General features: G+C 43.6%; 1 long non-coding RNA gene across 1 annotated transcript; it reads left to right on the forward strand.

The window, feature by feature from the left end:
* Positions 1-219: 219 nt before the first annotated feature.
* Positions 220-20233, forward strand: LOC132342958 (uncharacterized). Its single transcript, XR_009491537.1, has 3 exons — positions 220-512; positions 6421-6622; positions 17242-20233. It is a non-coding gene; the product is annotated as an uncharacterized lncRNA (long non-coding RNA).
* Positions 20234-20454: the final 221 nt, after the last annotated feature.

Raw genomic sequence — 20454 nt, forward strand, 5'->3', positions numbered from 1 at the left:
AAGGACTGATGCTAAAGCTGAAACTCCAACCCTTTGGCCACTTCATGTGAAGAGTTGACTCATTGGAAAAGACTCTGATGCTGGGAGGGATTTGGGGGCAGGAGGAGAAGGGGACGACAGAGGATGAGATGGCTGGATGGCATCACTGACTCGATGGATGTGAGTTTGAGTGAACTCCGGGAGTTGGTGATGGACAGGGAGGTCTGGTGTGCTGCGATTCATGGGGTCGCAAAGAGTCAGACACGACTGAACGACTGAACGGAACTGATTCTTGCCAATAATTGTAATTATTTTCCCACACATGATTTGAGGACTGTTGACCGTCCATGCCTTCTCCAGTGAACACTCTGCCTAATTGTGAAACTCTTGTTGCTAGAACAGGTGGGTATCCAGATGTAAGAAATCGGAGGCCTGGGCCAACCAGCTGAATTGTCACACAGGAAGTTGGTGGTAGAAGGCCTAGAAGACCACAGCCTAGAGCTGGACTCCTCACCGAGGGCTTCGGTCAAAAGGTACAAAATACTGAAGGAGAAAGAATGATAGAGTTTAATTTGTGAAAGGTTTTCTATATATTGACAGGTTTCATGTACCTTTTTTTTTTTTTTCTTGGCAAGGCTGGGGTCATCTGCTCAGTCTCTGACTGTGCCTCAGGTTCTTTGACTCTGGGAGAACAGCCTTAAGGCGCAGCCTGAGAATCTTGCATGCACTCCCTGGTCTCCTCACCTCCATTACAGAAGGTTTGCCTGGAAGCCGCCCAGGCCAAATCCTCCCCAGGGAAGGGAGAGGATCCCTCCTGAAGAGCTCAGGGATCTCCCGCCACCTCCAGTGCGCATGTGCACCCCGGTTCTGGCAGAGACCATTGCTGGAATTTAGCAAGAAGCCTGCAGAATAATTTCTATTGCTGTGGGGCTAACAGCTGTTAAGGGCTCATTAGGGAGTGTCAGTTTTCCACAGGCAACTGCATTTCTGAGAAAAGTATATGGACTTAGGGGGGAAAAAAACAACAACCCACAAACCGAGCAGCTCTTTCTATTTCAAGAGAACAAGTTGTTGAATCTGAAGTGGCAAGAGAGTTCGCCAACCCCTTGATCTCCCACTTCTGGCACGTTCCAGCCACTCTGGGCTAAGATGTGGGTCTGGACTATAAAATAAGCACTTCCCCTGCCCGCCTCCAAAATACATGCTGAGAACATGGTGAACTGCCTTAGGAATTCTTCACAATCAAGGAGGAAGTCAGTGAGACTTGGGTTTGAAAGATGTGGCCAGCCATTTATGGCACGTGCTTGGATATCCGTTTATCACCTTGTATTTGGGAATGTTAGCAAGTACATGTACAGTGACTGGTGTTTTGAAAGAAATGAAGGAGGCATAAGATGCAACCCTTGCCCTAGAGGAGCATACAATCTGGAATGAGGGCTAACCCCTTGGATTTAAAGACCAAAATAAGACTCAGTAGTACACATAATTCAGAGATGGTATCCCATGGCACTCAGAGAGCTTAGGAAGCAGAGAAATCACCGGAGGATGGAAAGCGGTCCTAAGTCTCCCTTTCTTCAGGCCCTCTGTAGATGCTGTTCTCCCAGGAGTCTATCCCAACCCTCTTGCTCAGTCTGACTCTTCGGCTTCAGTGATTCCTCAGAACCCAGTTTAGGACTCTCTCAGCTGCTACTGACACGTACACAACTTGAAAGAGTATTAAGAGAGTGGGTTTCATAGAGAACATATTTGTGGCTGTCAAGGGAGATGTGGGGAAAGCAGAAGGAAGGAGTGGGAGTTTGGGGCTAACAGATGCAAACTATTATATACAGAGTGGATAACAATGAGGTCCTATTGTACAACACAGAGAACTATACTCAATATGTGATAAACCATAATGGAAAAGAATATATACATATATGTGTGTGTGTGTGTGTACAGAGGATGAGATGGTTGGATGGCATCACCGACTCAATGGACATGAGTTTGGGTAAACTCCGGGAGTTGCTGATGGACAGGGAGGCCTGGCGTGCTGCGGTTCATGGGGTCGCAAAGAGTCGGACACGACTGAGCGACTAAACTGATGTGTGTACAAACATACATGAAGAATGTATACGTATCACTGAATCACTTTGTTTTACAGCATAAATTAACACAATAATATAAATCAACTACACTTTAACTTTAAAAAATTAAAAAAAAAACACTGGGTCTCCATCCTGGCTGCACATCAGAATCACTTGGGGACCTTTGCTAAGTCGCTTCAGTCGTGTCCGACTCTGTGTGACCCCATAGACGGCCACCCACCAGGCTCCGCCGTCCCTGGGATTCTCCAGGCAAGAACACTGGAGCGGGTTGCCATTTCCTTCTCCAATGCATGAAAGTAAAAAGTGAAAGTGAAGTCGCTCAGTCATGTCCGACTCTTAGCAACCCCATGGACTGCAGCCCACCAGGCTCCTCTGTCCATGGATTTTCCAGGCAAGAACACTGGAGTGGGTTGCCATTGCCTTCTCCGTGGGGACCTTTAGAAACGACCTTTGCCCAAGTTCCATCCCAGGTGAGGGGCCCAACATCAGATTCCAACGTGCAGCCAGCTGGAGAACCGCTGGTTTAAGAGACAGAGGGTAATTTGCAGGCTCACCGAGGAAACCGCAGGAAAGGCCCGGAGGAGCTGCCCATAGGCACAATTGGAACCAGGACACTGAACACAGATTTCTGCTCCCTGCTCACTTTCCCACCTGTCTGCTGCATCTTCTCAGGGCACTGCCTCTGCGAGGTGGGACTCATCGCCAGTAGCAGCTCCAGCTCATGCTTTAGCAAATAGGATAGGGCTTCCTTTCCTTGGGTCTATATTGAATCCCCAAACTTCAATTTTTTTAAAAAAGGCAAAACTCTGGCTCATGTGCTACCCCTTGACCTGTGTTGAGATATTATCATTGGTCTAGCTTGGTTCATGTTCATGTAGCTTCCTCTGAGGAGGAGTACTGGGGAGACTAAAATAAAGCCTTGCTGCTCAAAGTGTAGTCCATGGACCAGCCACGTAGCCATCACCCATGAGCTTGTTACTCATGCAAATTCTCAGGCCCCATCTCAGACCTGCTGACTTGGAACCTGCCTTCTAGCAAGATCCCCAGGTGACTTGTATGCACGTTAAAGCTTGAGAAGGACTTCTCTATGCTCTGCTATCAGTTTCTCAGATTAGTGAGAGTATAGGTATTCCTTTCTCTTGGTTTTATGTCAAAGCCTCAGAAAAAAGATGTCACCATTTCCCCTCTGCGGCTCCTGCCAGCAGCAGTCCCAACACCTGGTCCCACCCAGTTGGTAAGAAAATCAATCAAGCTCCTGGCACTATGCCTCTTTCTCCTTCTTAAAAGCCAGCTCTGATCAGCAGACTGGGATCTCTGGTTTTGTTGCCATAGCTGATATGGAAGAGGATGTGGCACTCTGGGCCAAATAGGATCCAGCAGCTGGCGCTTATCAGTCCCACCCCATGACACACACAGATGTGTCCATGCTGACCTTCCTGGCCGAGGACACGTGGGAACTCAGAGCTTCCCATGGGAATGGATGACAGAGCAAGGAAGCGAGAAGGTTGATGTAGGTGTGATGGCATCCTGCCCATTGCTTCTGAGTGCAAAGCCCCAGCATCGTCTCGGCCAGTCAGCAAGGGGGATTTGCCTCTGAAACCCGGAAGCCCGTAGGAAGCACAAACATACAGTTCAGGCACTTGGTCACTCTGTTTGCTCAGTGATGCTTTAAGCCCCCCTGGAGGACACCATTCTCATGTTCAGGGCACTCCAGAGGCCTCAAGCCCACCTTCTGTGACTTGAAGCTCAGCCAGATTTTCCCCCTATCCATTTCCTTTCCCACTACCAAGAGGAAAGGGTAAAAATTAGTGGGCATTCAATAAATATTAGTTGAAGAAATAAATAGATGAATAAATAAACAAAAGAACGTTTTCATATTTTTTGAGCAAAGAAAGCTGACCTCGGCTTTCATCTGCTTTGACGGATAAATAGCTTTACTTCTGGGAAACTACATAGAATGACCATATAAAAATATCTTCACTTCACTTTTGTTAATACCTTTCCTACATCTCCACCCTCCAAAAACAAGAAATCCTCTATATATTTGTATTCTGGAGCCTCAAATGTTTATTCTCCTTACAGGAAAAGCCTACCTTTGGTCTCAATGGTTTCTTACAAGCAATGCCCCTAAAGGATGAAGATAATTTCCCCACAATTATTTGAGTACTTTCATCCCAAGCAGAAATACATTTCTATCCACTTATTCCAGAGCACACTTAGCGCTGAGAGCTGAGAGCTGGCCTAACTACTTCATCTTATAGAGGAGGCAACTGAACTTCAGGGAGGGACTGGATGTGTCCAAGATCCCACAGCTATTCACAGTAAAAGGCAAACTGGGAGTCTCCTGAGTTCTGATCTAGTTTTTTCTTTAATTCCACAGTGCAGCCTATTGACTGCCCTAGTATTTGCCCTTAACTCAGGGGCAATGGTGTGGCCACTTTCCTCTGACAAGAAGCAGCCTATGAACGGGCCCCCCAAGTGTTCAGTCCAGCAGCTTCACCTCTAATGGGGGGCTGGGGGAGGATGGACCATGCAGAATTCCAGTGGCTAGTTCCACACCAGCCCCAAAGTTACTGATCTGATGTTGCAAAAGCTCTTTTTTTTTTCTCTCTCTCTCTCCCTTACCCAGCCTAAGCAGCAATGGAGAGAACTTTGCTCAAACTTTCCAAGATAACTTCCCTTTGGGCTGACACCAAGCATGTGCAGCTTCAGGCCAAAGGAATATTGGGAAGTTTATGAGCCACTAAAAATAGACAGTTACAACAGAAACTCCCTCTGACTTCTGCCATCTTCCCTGTTGGCTACACAAATACGGAGGCAGACTCTAGCCATGAGAGGTAGAAAAAAGTATCACTATAGCTCTAAGCTATGGTATAATCTGAGCGAAAATAAGTTTTAGAAAGAACAGTGCCATTTCAGGAATGACAAATAACATACCTGGAGAACAGAGGACCCACTGGGTCATCATCTGGTGCTGAACCCTTCCTCCCATAGCCAAGGAAGGAATGGCAAGACAAACCCACAGCCGGAGGACAAACCTAACACAGGCCACAGCTCGTTTGCAGGCTCTCATTTCTTTGGGGGATGAAAGCCAAGTTTGGGTTCAAGAACATTTCAGAAGATCTCCAATAGGACAGTTGGCTTCTCTGAAGTACATTGGGGCTGGTTATACGGACTGTCTTTTGCTTTCTGCCTGGTCTAGGTCTGTACCTGGCTGTTTTAAAGGTTCTGTTTCATTTTAGTCACTTTATAGAGCCTGGAAAATAGCCAAGTTAAGTAGGGTCTTTAGGTCCCAGTGTACCTGGTTTCCTGCCAGCCACATACCAGGAGTCCCTGAAATACACTCCAGTAAGGTGAGAGCTATAATTTGGTGACTTAGCTTAACCCAGTGTCCGCTAGGCCTGTGCAGCACTCCACGCAGCATTAGGATGAAAATAGAGAATCCCACCAAAAAGTGAGGATCCACTCAAGTGCTTCAGAGAAACCAGCTGTGTGTTTGGTTGGTCCTAAAGCAAATCTTTCATGGCCCTCAGGCTGTATAGGTGTGAAACATCTGAAATTACACCAAGTAAGGAAAAAAGAATAATAGAAACAGGTCTGCAGAAGAGAAAGTGTCTCTTTTCCATCCACTTCGTCCAGAAGGTAACTGGGCCCTGATGCACTTCTCCACGTTCTGGTTCTCCTCCAGAGGAATACTATAAAGCTGCACATGTTCCAAGCATCACCTGGACATTCCTTGTACCTGAACTCTGCTTGGATCCTCTGCACTGACTACTGACCCAATGTAAGATGGCTCTCTTCTTTCTATTTCTAAAAACTCCCAGAGGAGAAGCAGCAGAACCTTCTTTCACTGGCCACTTTAGTATTTTAACAGCTCTTTAGAGAAAATCAAATCATCCTTATTCCTAACCTAAACCCCTCACGCTGCAGTTTAAATCCATTTCTTCTTGTTTGGCCTTAGTAAATATAGGAAACACCTGGAGCCCCTCCTGTGTTTACTGCACAACTGTCTCAAGTTTCCCATTTTATTCTCTTTTTACCTTCCTTTCCACCTCTTCTGAGTCCTCTTCAAATTCTTTATCCCCCTTTTTTATTATGGAAGAGAAGTGGTTATAATAATATGTAGTCCCCATGTAGGAAAGATATGTGTGTGTATATATATGTGTGTGTGTTCAGTTCAGTTCAGTCGCTCAGTCATGTCCGACTCTGCGACCCCATGAATCGCAGCACACCAGGCCTCCCTGTCCATCACCAACTCCCGGAGTCCACCCAAACCCACGTTCATTGAGTTGGTGATGCCATCCAATCATCTCATCCTCTGTTGTCCCCTTCTCCTCCTGCCCTCAATTTTTCCCAGCATCAGGGTCTTTTCAAATGAGTCAGCTCTTCGCATCAGGTGGCCAAAGTATTGGAGGTTCAGCTTCAACATCAGTCCTTCCAACGTACACCCAGGACTGATCTCCTTTAGGATGGACTGGTTGGATCTCCTTGCAGTCCAAGGGACTCTCAAGAGTCTTCTCCAACACCACAGTTCAAAAGCATCAATTCTTTGGCCCTCGGTAAGTATATATAATTATGCAATGTAAATAATATTATATATGTATATATAATGCAAATAATATTATATAATACAATTATATGCATTAGCTCATTTGAGCCTTTAAACCACCATTCTGTGTGATGAGTGAAGCACTATTATTGTTTCTGTTTTGCAGGTTAGAAAACTCTGGGAGTTGAAATGAATTGCTCAGGGTCACAAATCTAGTTAAGTAGCTGGACATGGAGCCAGCAGACCTAAGTTTCCTAATGCCCAGGGCAGGACTCTTTCATGATACCCTCTCGTCTGCATTTCGTGGTAAATCCTGCATCTAGTAGGACTATGTAGACCAGGCCCCTGTCAAGACCCAAGACCCACTGTTCCTCTGCACTCTGTTCACACTTGAGTCAGAGCAGGTCAAACACTCTGGTTCCAGTTGTTTTTTATTCCTGGAGAGTGAAGACGCAGGCCTCCTCACTTTGTGTCCTTGCACCTACTGAGTAGCTTGGCAGCTCTAGGTGCTCAACAGGTGTTAAGTAGAATGAATGAATAATGAATGACTTAAATAGAGTGAATAAATGAATGACAAAAGCACCACAGGAAGGCACAGAGGAGGGTGTTTGTGCAATCAACTCTACTACCACCAGCAGGCTTGATAAAATAAAAGGGACAGTTACACAACTACTTTAGGGCATTAAATGAAGCTTCCCACTTGATACTTTTCATGAAATAGGCTTTACTAGGCACAGCACATTATCCAGTATTTAACCATTCAAATCACAAGCAGGTATTCTCATGGCTATAAAATATTAAAATATATACAATACATTGTATATACAGTACAATGTTAAATATTAAGTCAATTGTTTCAAGTAACTTCAAATCCTGGAAATTCTTTTCACTTGTTAATGGATAGTCATATTCTCCATGGTCAAATGACTTCTACTTTCTTTTCAAGAATGTTTCCAAATAGTAAATGCCTAATCTATCACTAAGTACATGGCAAATATTTATTGTCCACATTGACAGGTCATATTTTTATTCCTGACTTCCCCTAGAAAGCTATATAGGATAATTCAGCTTAACATGTATGGAGCCTTGCCAATACTTTTCTTCCCATTAAAGATTACAGTATATTAGAAAGCCCAACCTCTGTTTAGAGAGTGACCTGGCTTTTAACTTCTTCATGGCTTGGGAGAAGTTAAAGTTTAGATAATTAACACTAAATATCAGAGCTAGGGTTTAGATCAAAAAGCATCATTTTGATCTAAGCACTTCATATATTTGGAAATTTATGTTCCCAATGGCATACTGTAAAAATGGTCTTATTCTCTGCTTAGGGAAAATTTGCATTCAGTTGTGCAGTCATGCAGGGTTAGCATGTCAGGAGTCAGCAATGCATCCGTAACAGTGTCTTCTCACAACTAATGAAGTCTTAAAGACCAAGGACTTACAATATTTGAATTCTCTTCCTATTTTTATCCACTGTGAAAACTGAAGAGGAAGAGTGGTATTTGATGTTTTTGCTAAAGTACCATTATAGGATTAAAAGAAAAAAGGCAAAGGCTGAGTAATTGTTTATCTAATTATTTATGGCTTCTTATCTAAGATCAATTTTTTTTAGGTTCTCCTAAGGGAGAAGGGAAGCGGTTGTTTCCTGTACACAAAACTTGCTTTGTCACAATCAACAATTTGGAGACCATAATAAGCAGTGTAGGACCTGATGGTTTCTTCATTAGAAAGTGCTCCTGAAAGACTCTGAACTGAGCTCTTTGATCTTGACAAGCCCAAAGTTCCCTTCCTGGCACCCACCATGATGCTCAACACCGCACAAAGGGAAGACATTGCTGGCATTTGCGAATTCTCATAACCTGGAGATCCCCTTTGACTATGTTCGATGTGAAGAAAAAAGGATAGAACATTTCCTACAAATGAAAGACTAGACTTTAACCTAAAATGTCATAGGCTGGACTACAATTTTACCAAAGACATCTTAGCAAACTGGAGAGAGAGCACCATAACTGGTTTTTTTTTTTTTAATTTACTTATTTATTTTAATTGGAGGCTAATTACTTTATGATATTGTGGTGGTTTTTGCCATACATTGACATAAATCAGCCATGGGTGTACATGTGTTCATGTGTTCCCCATCCTGAACCCCCCTCCCACCTCCCTCCCCATCCCATCCCTCAGGGTCATCCCAGTGCACCAGCCCTGAACACCCTGTCTCATGCATCGAACCTGGACTGGCGATCTATTTCACATATGATAATATACATGTTTCAATGCTATTCTCTCAAATCATCTCACCCTAGCCTTCTCCCACAGAGTCCAAAAAACTGTTCTTTACATCTGTGTCTCTTTTGCTGTCTTGCATATAGGATCATCTTTACCATCTTTCTAAATTCCATATATATGCGTTAATATACTGTATTGGTGTTTTTCTTTCTGACTTACTTCACTCTGTGTAATAGGCTCCAGTTTCATCCACCTCATTAGAACGGATTCAAATGCACTCTTTTTAATAGCTGAGTAATATTGCATTGTGTATCTGTACCACAGCTTTCTTATCCATTCATCCGCCGATGTACATCTAGGTTGCTTCCATGTCCTGGCTATTACAAACAGTGCTGCGATGAACATTGGGGTACACATGTCTCTTTCAATTCTGGTTTCCTTGATGTGTATGCACAGCAGTGGGATTGTTGGGTTGCATGGCAGTTGTATTTCCAGTTTTTTTAAGGAATCTCCACACTGTTCTCCATAGTGGCTGTACTAGTTTGCATTCCCACCAACAGTGTAAGAGGGTTCCCTTTTCTCCGCAGCCTCTCCAGCATTTATTGTTTGTAGATTTTTTGATAGCAGCCATTCTGACCAGCATGACATGGTACCTCATTGTGGTTTTGATTTGCATTTCTCTTATCATGAGTGATATTGAGCATCTTTTCATGTGTTTGTTAGCCATCTGTATGTCTTCTTTGGAGAAATATCTGTCTAGTTCTTTGGCCCATTTTTTGATTGGGTTGTTTATTTTTCTGGAATTAAGCTGCATGAGCTGCTTGTATATTTTTGAGATTAATTCTTTGTCAGTTGCTTAGTTTTCTATTTTTCTCCCATTCTGAAGGCTGTCTTTTCACCTTGCTTATAGTTTCCTTTGTTGTGCAAAAGCTTTTAAGTTTAATTAGGTCCCATTTGTTTATTTTTGCTTTCATTTCCATTACTCTGGGAGGTGGGTCACAGAGGATCCTGCCGTGATTTATGTCAGAGAGTGTTTTGCCTATGTTTTCCTCTAGGAGTTTTATAGTTTCTGGTCTTATATTTAGATCTTTAATCCATTTTGAGTTTATTTTTGTGTGTGGTGTTAGAAAGTGTTCTAGTTTCATTCTTTTACAAGTGGTTGACCAGTTTTCCCAGCACCACTTGTCGAAGAGATTGTCTTTTCTCCACTGTATATTATTACCTCCTTTGTAAAAGATAAGGTGTCCATAGGTGTGTGGATTTATCTCTGGGCTTTCTATTTTGTTCCATTGATCTATATTTCTGTCTTTGTGCCCGTACCATACTGTCTGAATGACTGTAGCTTTGTAGTTTAGTCTGAAGTCAGGCAGGTTGATTCCTCCAGTTTCATTCTTCTTAAGATTGCTTTGGCTATTCGAGGTTTTTTGTATTTCCAAACAAATTGTGAAATTATTTGTTCTAGTTCTCTGAAAAATACCATTGGTAGCTTGATAGGGATTGCATTGAATCTATAGATTGCTTTGAGTAGTATACTCATTTTCACTGTATTGATTCTTCTGATCCATGAACGTGGTATATTTCTCCCTATTTGTGTCATCTTTGATTTCTTTCATCAGTGTTTTATAGTTTTCTATATATAGGTCTTTTGTTTCTTTAGATAGATTTACTCCTAAGTATTTTATTCTTTTCACTGCAATGGTGAATAGAATTGTTTCTTTAATTTCTCTTTCTGTTTTCTCATTGTTCAGATCAGATCAGTTGCTCAGTCATGTCCAACTCTTTGCAACCCCATGAATCACAGCACACCAGGCCTCCCTGTCCATCACCAACTCCTGGAGTTCACTGAGACTCACGTCCATCGAGTCAGTGATGCCATCCAGCCATCTCATCCTCTGTTGTCCCCTTCTCCTCCTGCCCCCAATCCCTCCCAGCATCAGAGTCTTTTCCAATGAGCCAACTCTTCTCATGAGGTGGCCAAAGTACTGGAGTTTCAGCTTTAGCATCATTCCTTCCAAAGAAATCTCAGGGCTGATCTCCTTCAGAATGGACTGGTTGGATCTCCTTGCAGTCCAAGGGACTCTCAAGAGTCTTCTCCAACACCACAGTTCAAAAGCATTAATTCTTTGGCGCTCAACCTTCTTCACAGTCCAACTCTCACATGCATACATGACCACAGGAAAAACCATAGCCTTGACTAGACAAACCTTTGTTGGCAAGGTAATGTCTGTGCTTTTCAATATGCTATCTAGGTTGGTCATAACTTTCCTTCCAAGGAGTAAGCGTCTTTTAATTTCATGGCTGCAGTCACCATCTGTAGTGATTTTGGAGCCCAGAAAAATAAAGTCTGACACTGTTCCCATGAAGTGATGGGACTGGATGGCATGATCTTCGTTTTCTGAATGTTGAGCTTTAAGTCAACTTTTGCACTCTCCACTTTCACTTTCATCAAGAGGCTTTTTAGTTCCTCTTCACTTTCTGCCATAAGGGTGGTGTCATCTGCATATCTGAGGTGATTGATATTTCTCCCGGCAATCTTGATTCCAGCTTGTGTTTCTTCCAGTCCAGCGTTTCTTATGATGTACTCTGCGTATAAGTTAAATAAACAGGGTGACAATATACAGCCTTGATGTATTCCTTTTCCTATTTGGAACCAGTCTGTTGTTCCATTTCCAGTTTTAACGGTTGCTTCCTGACCTGCATACAAATTTCTCAAGAGGCAGATCAGGTGGTCTGGTATTCCCATCTCTTTCAGAATTTCCCACAGTTTATTGTGATCCACACAAAGGCTTTGGCATAGTCAATAAAGCAGAAATAGATGCTTTTCTGGAACTCTCTTGCTTTTTCCATGATCCAGTGGATGTTGGCAATTTGATCTCTGGTTCCTCTGCCTTTTCTAAAACCAGCTTGAACATCAGGAAGTTCATGGTTCACATATTGCTGAAGCCTGGCTTGGAGAATTTTGAGCATTACTTTACTAGCGTGTGAGATGAGTGCAATTGTGCGGTAGTTTGAGCATTCTTTGGCATTGCCTTTCTTTGGGATTGGAATGAAAACTGACCTTTTCCAGTCCTGTGGCCACTGCTGAGTTTTCCAAATTTGCTGCCATATTGAGTGCAGCACTTTCACAGCATCATCTTTCAGGATTTGGAATAGCTCAACTGGAATTCCATCACCTCTTCTAGCTTTGTTCGTAGTGATGCTTTCTAAGGCCCACTTGACTTCACATTCCAGGATGTCTGGCTCTAGGTCAGTGATCACACCGTTGTGATTATCTGGGTCGTGAAGATCTTTTTTGTACAGTTCTTCTGTGTGTTCTTGCCACCTCTTCTTGATACCTTCTGCTTCTGTTAGGTCCATACCATTTCTGTCCTTTATCGAGCCCATCTTTGCATGAAAGTTTCCTTTGGTATCTCTGATTTTCTTGAAGAGGTCTCTAGTCTTTCCCATTCTGTTGTTTTCCTCTGTTTCTTTGCATTGATTGCTGAGGAAGGCTTTCTTATCTCTTCTTGCTATTCTTTGGAACTCTGCATTCAGATGTTTATATCTTTCCTTTTCTGCTTTGCTTTTCACTTTTCTTCTTTTCACAGCTATTTGTAAGGCCTCCCCAGACAGCCATTTTGCTTTTTTGCATTTCTTTTCCATGGGGATGGTCTTGATCCCTGTCTCCTGTACAATGGCACGAACCTCATTCCATAGTTCATCAGGCACTCTATCAATCAGATCTAGGCCCTTAAATCTATTTTTCACTTCCAGTGTATAATCATAAGGGATTTGATTTAGGTCATACCTGAATGGTCTAGTGGTTTTCCCTACTTCCTTCAGTTTAAGTCTGGATTGTTAGTGTATAGGAATTCAAGGAATTTCTGTGTGTTGATTTTATATCCTGCAACTTTACTATAGTCATTGACTAGCTCTAGTAATTTTCTGGTGGAGTCTTTAGGGTTTTCTATGTAGAGGATCACGTCATCTGCAAACAGTGAGAGTTTTACTTCCTCTTTTCCAATCTGGATTCCTTTTATTTCTTTTTCTTCTCTGATTGCTGTGGCTAAAACTTCCAAAACTATGTTGAATAGTAGTGGTGAGAGTGGGCACCCTTGTCTTGTTCCTGACTTTAGGGGAAATGCTTTCAAATTTTCACCATTGAGGATAATGTTTGCTGTGGGTTTATCATATATGGCTTTTATTATGTTGAGGTATGTTCCTTCTGTGCCTGCTTTCTGGAGGGTTTTTATCATAAATGGATGTTGAATTTTGTCAAAGGCTTACTCTGCATCTATTGAGATAAGCATATGGTTTTTATCTTTCAATTTGTTAATGTGGTGTATCACATTGATTGATTTGCGAATATTGAAGAATCCTTGCATCCCTAGGATAAAGCCCATTTGGTCATTATATATGATCTTTTTAATATGTTGTTGGATTCTGTTTGCTAGAATTTTGTTAAGGATTTTTGCATCTATGTTCATCAGTGATATTGGCCTGTAGTTTTCTTTTTTTATGGCATCTTTGTCTGTTTTTGGTATTAGGGTGATGGTGGCCTCATAGAATGAGTTTGGAAGTTTACCTTCCTCTGCAATTTTCTGGAAGAGTTTGAGTAGGATAGGTGTTAGCTCTTCTCTAAATTTTTGGTAGAATTCAGCTGTGAAGCCATCTGGTCCTGGGCTTTTGTTTGCTAGAAGATTTCTGATTACAGTTTTGATTTCCATCTTGTGAGGGGTGTGTTAAGATTTTTTATTTCTTCCTGGTACAGTTTTGGAAAGTTATACTTTTCTAAGAATTTGTCCATTTTTTCCAAGTTGTCCATTTTATTGGCATATAATTGCTGATAGTAGTCTCTTATGATCCTTTGTATTTCTGTGTTGTCTGTTGTGATTTCTCCATTTTCATTTCTAATTTTGTTGATTTGATTCTTCTCCCTTTTTTTCTTGATGAGTCTGGCTAATGGTTTATCTATTTTGTTTATCTTCTCAAAGAACCAGCTTTTAGCTTTGTTGATTTTTGCTATGGTCTCCTTTGTTTCTTTTTCACTTATTTCTGCCCTAATTTTTATGATTTCTTTCCTTCTAACCTTTTCCTTCTAACCCTGGGGTTCTTCTTCTTTTTCTAGTTGCTTTAAGTGTAAGGTTAGTTTATTTATTTGATTTTTCTCTTGTTTCTTGAGGTAAGCTTGAATTGCTATGAACCTCCCCCTTAGCACTGCTTTTACTGAATCCCATAGGTTTTGGGTTGTTGTGTTTTCATTTTCATTCATTTCTATGCATATTTTTATTTCTTTTTTTATTTCTTATTTGAATTGTGGGTTATTCAAAAGTAAGCACCATAATTGTTAAGGGTTGGCTAGACTTCTCTTGTGGCTCAGCCAGTAAGGAGTCTGCCTGCAATGCGGGAGACCCAGGTTTGATCCCTGGGTTGGGAAGATCCCCTGGAGAAGGAAATGGCAACCCACTTCAGTATTCTTGCCTGGAAAATCCCATGGACAGAGGAGCCTGACAGGCTACAGTTCATGGGGTTGCAAAGAGTCGGGCATGACTGAGCAACTTCACTTCACTTCACTTCACTTCACTTCAGACTGAAACTGAAAGCTATCTTCCTAAGCAGGCTGCCCCTTCTTGCTGTAAGGTGCTGAGCATTTAAAAGATTGCTGCATTAGTCCATTGCAACATTCTTGTCCAAAGACTCAACTAAGAAACCAAATGAGAGTCAGAAAATTAGGTCATGGCCAGTGGATGTTCAGCACTCAATTTAAACAAATCAAGTGCCAGGGCTGAGGAATCTGCAAAGTTGATGAGTGTACACAGACTTCCAAAAAAAGCAAATGCACAGGTGAGCTAACTGGATTCAATGTCTGGTCTTTCAGACTGAGTCAGGTCGGATGCAGGTTCTGTGGTTGGGTCAAAGTTCAGCAGTGCTGAGAAGACAGGTGGGGATAGTTGGTGCTCTCACAGGCTTGAAGTTCAGAGTTTGGGAGGCACTGCCCATGGCCAGAGCAGTGGTTGAGGATGTGAAACTGTCAAGGAGGAGTAGGCAGGAGGCAGCCCTTCACTCTCATCTTAAACCAAATGCTCCAGCCACACTGAACACCTTGCAACTTTTCTGAAGAACCTGAACTTTCTTTGCCTCACTCTGGGACTTCACATGTGTTGCTACCTCTGCCCAGAAGATACATAATCACCTGATCACACCCTACACACACTCAGGAATCACTTTTCATGGAAAGCCTTCCCTGATCCATGTCATACCCTAAGACTGGATTAGGATTCCTTCCCCATGCACTCCTATGGCCTTCTTAGAAATACCACCAGAGGATGGGGATTGTATGTCTCAAAGGGTTTCAAACTTATTTCTAATTTCTTCAAAAGAAATCTTAACTCAGAACCGAAGGCAAAACCTCAGAGCAGATGTCTGAGGAAGTGGAGGCAGGAGAAGGAGGGAGACCCAAGGCCTGCCTGCCTGGCCCCACTGCTTATTCAAGGAGGTCACCCTGAGAAATTTCCAAGGGAAAGCTAAAGGGATTCAGAAAATGCTTTTCAAATCCCAGAACTAATTTATACCATTGATTATACATAAAATACATGCATTATTCATTTAAAACTATCCAGTGAAGTACTTATTTATATTAACACTATTAATCACTGAAATGGTTCCAATTTGTATGGCATGGACACCAGCTAATCAGAAATATACCAGCTATTAGCCAATATATAGCTGTCCCACTGCATACTAGATGAATGTAAGCACTGAACACTTATAAAATCCTTCCACTAGAAATCCTCCATTAGTGTGTCTGCTCTCCAGACTATGAATCACGAGCACTCAGCTATACTCCCCTGAGCTAAACAATCACTTTTTAACCTAATTGTGTGACCTTCCTTCCTGCCCATCATTTTGCATGATGGTGAACACCCCTCATGGATAACGAAGTATGAAACGAAGGAGTTGGGCCTCCCAAGAGGCAACGGGAATGATGCACATAGGATCTGAAATGCAAGTTTCAGGGCGCCTCATGTCACCTCCAAAGAAGTGGTTGTGGAAACAAGGAAGTATCCAGATGAGCAGATAGTTAGGGACTGGCGAACATCACACACAATATAGTAGCCTGGGAGGAATAACCCACAGCTGTAAGAATGAGAGTTGAAAGAATGAGTGTGTTTGCCAGTGTGCCAGGAGTGGGATGGAGCCCCGTGGGCCCTGCTAATGTGACTGTACACTAACTGCTTCAGCCAGAGGCCCCAAGTCCAGAAGGCATCCACCATATGCCCGCCTCACCATGACACCTGGGTGTGCCCAGTATCCCTGGAAACATGTTAACAAATTGGTTGAAGTTAGTGGGGAAGGGAACTGAGGCTCTGCAGTGCAGGAGTGGGCATGAAATGTTTCACTGTAAATCCTTCATATAATGTGACTTTTGTATGTCCACATATAAAAGTGATGTGAAGTGAAGTTGCTCAGTCGTGTCCAACTCTTTGTGACCCTGTGGACTGTAGCCCACCAGGCTCATCCATCCATGGGATTCTCCAGGCAAGAGTACTGGAGTGGGTTGCCATTTCCTTCTCCAGGGGATCTTCCGGACCCAGGGATCAAACCCAGGTCTCCTGCATTGCAGGCAGACGCTTTAATCTCTGAGCCACCAGGGCAGACCTCCACATATAAAATCACTGGCCTTTTCATTTGTCTGCCTGGTCCATGAAATGATGAGTCCCTTGAAGGCAGAAACTATGTCCTATTCACCTCCGTATCTGTGGCACCAAATATAGCATGTGGTGTGTAGTAGGAAGGCAATAAATGGACAGATGGATGGGTAGGTGACTGTGTAGATGAGCAGATGGATAAACTCAGTTTTCATCAGACCAGCAGTTTTAGCCCCAAAGAAGTCTGACCCAGGGACCGAGGGCAAAGAGCCAGGAAAGGAAAATCTCACAGAATCAAAAAAGTGAGGCTTAAAATCTAACTGCAGAGTGCTGGGCAGCAGCTGCAGAAGGGTATGATGGTAAGACTGACCCCTGCTAAATGCTGTCTCCCTGCCCAGCCCCAGAGCTGGGTGCCATCCAGGGCACAGGCTGGGAGTAAACTGGACTCCCATGTGCACAGTAAGATTTTCAGCAAAGTCACCAGAGGGACATTCGAAGCCTGATGTTCAGGGCTTGTAAGATACTTATCTATCTTGACTTGAGTGGCTTTCCAGCCCCTAGAAAGAAAATGAGCATTATAAAAGGCTCTTAATTGGCCTGGATAGTGCCAACAGTAACATAAGTTACCATGGTAGCAAATACATACACTTCCTTCTCAATAAACAATACCTCCTTATCTGCTTTCTAACTGAAGAATGAATGAAAGAAGAAGAAAAGAAAGCAAAGCCACATTTTCTGCAAAATATGCCTATTTCCTTCTACTTTTCCTTTTCAGAATTCTAGCTGTTGCCTGAGATGCTGCCCTGTGATCATTTGGATCTCAAAGAGCAAACCACCATTATTTCATAACAGATGAAGTAAAGCCGTGCAAGGCACATTTTGCTCCATTTGGCGGCTGTAAGCTGGAGGGCCTGTTGAGGCACCAGAGGGAATCTGAAGCATTATTCAGAGTCCACTCACCATGATATTTGAAGTAATTATGGAAGGAGCAATGGAAACACGAACAGCTTTTGGAAATGAATTCTCTCTTCAAAGTGGAAAGGATGATCTTACAATATTTTAGGATGACATGATGTGTGGATGCTTTTAAAACTTCTTTGGTGAAGACAATCTGGAATCAGAACCCAACTGAAGATTAAAGGGCTTGGGGGCGGGATGGGGTATGAACTTACTTCTTTGTTTCATTGGTTCAGCTCCACTCTTTCTCCTTCATAGAAACCAGACACAGGAAAAAAAGAAAAAGAAAAACCCTCTGAGGTCATCTTATGGATGCCCTGCAGGGTTAGTGCCAGTCTATTCTCCTTATGTCTGAGTGAAGTGCTTTATTCAGGCAATTTTGAAAGGATTTAAGTAATGCAGTTGCCACCACTTCCTTTGGCAAATTTTAGTATTCATAGCCTTGAGCAAAGGTTTGGGAGGGCGTTTTTGTTTGGTTTTTGGGTTTTTTTTCTTTTGCTTTTAGAAAACGGAGAGCTGCTTTCAGGCCAGCAATCTACAGGCTCTGCTGTTGGCAGAAATGCCAGAGATGTTCTGGGAACCTCTCTGCTAAGAGCAGGCTCCCACAATGCCTCAGTATCAGGGGGACTTTCGAGTTGTTTTGGAATCAGAGAAAATCTCATTTTCAGCCTTTTCACATTTTGTCCTACATTCTGGAGGGAACTGTCAAGTACTGCAAGCCAGTCTTTCACTGGGAATCCCTCACTGACATCCCCTCCTCACCCCCACCCCTCCTTGCTAAGGAACAGGCAAGTCACAGAAGGTTCATTGCATGGCCCAGCATGAAAGCTTCTGCCCAAAGGATTGTTGGTGACACACCCGGGGCCAGTTAGAGTCTGTCTCTTGGAGCATCTTGACAATGAGACGTAAGAGCGCTGATTGGCAGTGGGCAGTGAGAGTCCACAAGCTAAGCAAAGTTAGGGGTTAACTGAAGTCACGAGTACCCCTGAATTGGGACTAGCAGAAGTCCCTAAGAGGTGACTCATTGGAAAAGACTCACGCTGGGAGGGATTGGGAGCAGGAGGAGAAGGGAACGACAGAGGATGAGATGGCTGGATGGCATCACCAACTCGATGGACGTGAGTCTGAGTAAACTCCGGGAGTTGGTGATGGACAGGGAGGCCTGGCGTGCTGCGATTCATGGGGTCGCAAAGAGTCAGACATGACTGAGCAACTGAACTGAACTGAAGTCCCTAAGGTAGAAAAAAGATGTAGAGGATGGAAGATGATACAGGAGGTAGGTAGACGCTGGGAAAATCCAAGGAAAGACGGGAAGAGCGCCACCACTGCGATTCCTTGTGGATTCGAAATGTCATCCTGAGGGAGCAACAAGACAGACCCCAGAGAAATCTTAGCTGTTTCCAGTTCCCGAACTCTACTCCCTCTTCCATGAGGACCCTCTGTCCTCTAGCCTGGGCTCCTGCAGGACCCCCATCTCTGCATCGCTGGTGTGTCCTTACAAAATCCCCCATTACTTGGGGCAGCCTGAGAGCATCTCCAAACCAGAAAGAGACTCTCGCCCACATGGGGCATTCAGAGATGGACTCTGGCACAATCTGCCACACAACTCTGAATGGAAGCACACTGGAACAGCAGGTGGAGTCGGGGCAGAGTCATAGATCTGCCCAGTCCTCAGCACCTCTTCCCCTCAGGCAGCAAGGCTGGGAAGACACAGACCCAGGAGCCAGGGTGAATGGGGCCCCCAGAATTGTACAGGTCAGCCCCGCCTGGTAGCACTTTAGGGGCCAGAAGTAGGAAAGCTGGTTCCCTCGGCATCTGCAGACCCTGAGCCCACCCCTCCCCATCCCTGACCCTCCAACATGTGCTATCTCATTGTGCCTCCAACTTTCAAACCCCAAAGTCACCTGGCTCAGTCCCCCTTTCCCTGCTCCCACATTGTGGTTGTTTTTCAGCCACTAAGTCATGTTGACTCTTCGAGACCCCATGGATTGCAGCACACCAAGTTTTCCTGTCCTTCACTCTCTCGTGGAGTTTGCTTGAACTCATGTCCATTGAGTTGGTGATGCCATCCAACCATCTCATTCTCTGTCGCCCCCTTCTCCTCCTGCCCTCTATCTTAACCAGCATCAGGGTCTTTTCCAGTGAGTCTGCTCCCATGACAACCCCTGTTACTGTGATGTGAGGGACCCAGACCAATAGCATGAGTTGACCATGACTTTTGACCGCTAAGAAATGGCAACTCTTCCTCCCTCTGAGTAAGGAGCCTGTGATCTCAGGAGGGGGCAGGGGCAGCTACTCAGGTGCTCCTCTCCTATGTAGGCACCTGTTTTGCTCTCTGATCAGAAGAAACTGGGGTGCTAAAGGAGGAAGATCAGTGCAGAGCAAGCACATCTATCACTAAATTTCTCTGCAGCAACTCATTACCAAAATAAATTGTAAAGAGAAGGAAACTCTTGTGACTGCACTTTGTGAAGCAAAAATGCACCTTATTAGTGTGTTTGATTTTGTGTAGTTGCAAAGGAGGAAGAGGCAATTGGTTTATTGGGTTTTATGTTCCAAATCTAGTACTTGTAAGTAGTTGGGAAAGGGAAATGTGTTTTTAAATTTTTTTCTGATTAAGATTTTTAGAATAAGCAATTCCAGAAGTTTTCTGGAATTTGTGGCCCAAAAAAGTAGGTGGGGCAAAAATCAGCTTTCCCCTCATAGCACTGTTGGTCTTTTATCTTAATACTGAATTCCTTAAATCTCTATATAATATAGTTTTTGTTCCCAACACGTAATTTTAAGTTCAGGACGGTCCATTGTCCAGATCCCACATGCTCAGACCTTTCTGTTTGCTGTGGACTCCCGTAGAGTCCTGGCTCTGGCCAGCAACACCTCACAGGCCATTGTGCAAGCTGGTGGGGGTGCCGGCCTGGAGGGCCACTCACAGGCTGGACACATCCATGGAAAAAACTGGGATAGAGGCAGGCACATGCAGGCCTGTTTCCTCAAGAAATGCATCCCCTGAGACTTTGTATTTAACTAACAC

This window comes from Bos taurus, chromosome 2 (assembly GCF_002263795.3).
Source record: "Bos taurus isolate L1 Dominette 01449 registration number 42190680 breed Hereford chromosome 2, ARS-UCD2.0, whole genome shotgun sequence".
NCBI classification, from domain to species: Eukaryota; Metazoa; Chordata; class Mammalia; order Artiodactyla; family Bovidae; genus Bos; species Bos taurus.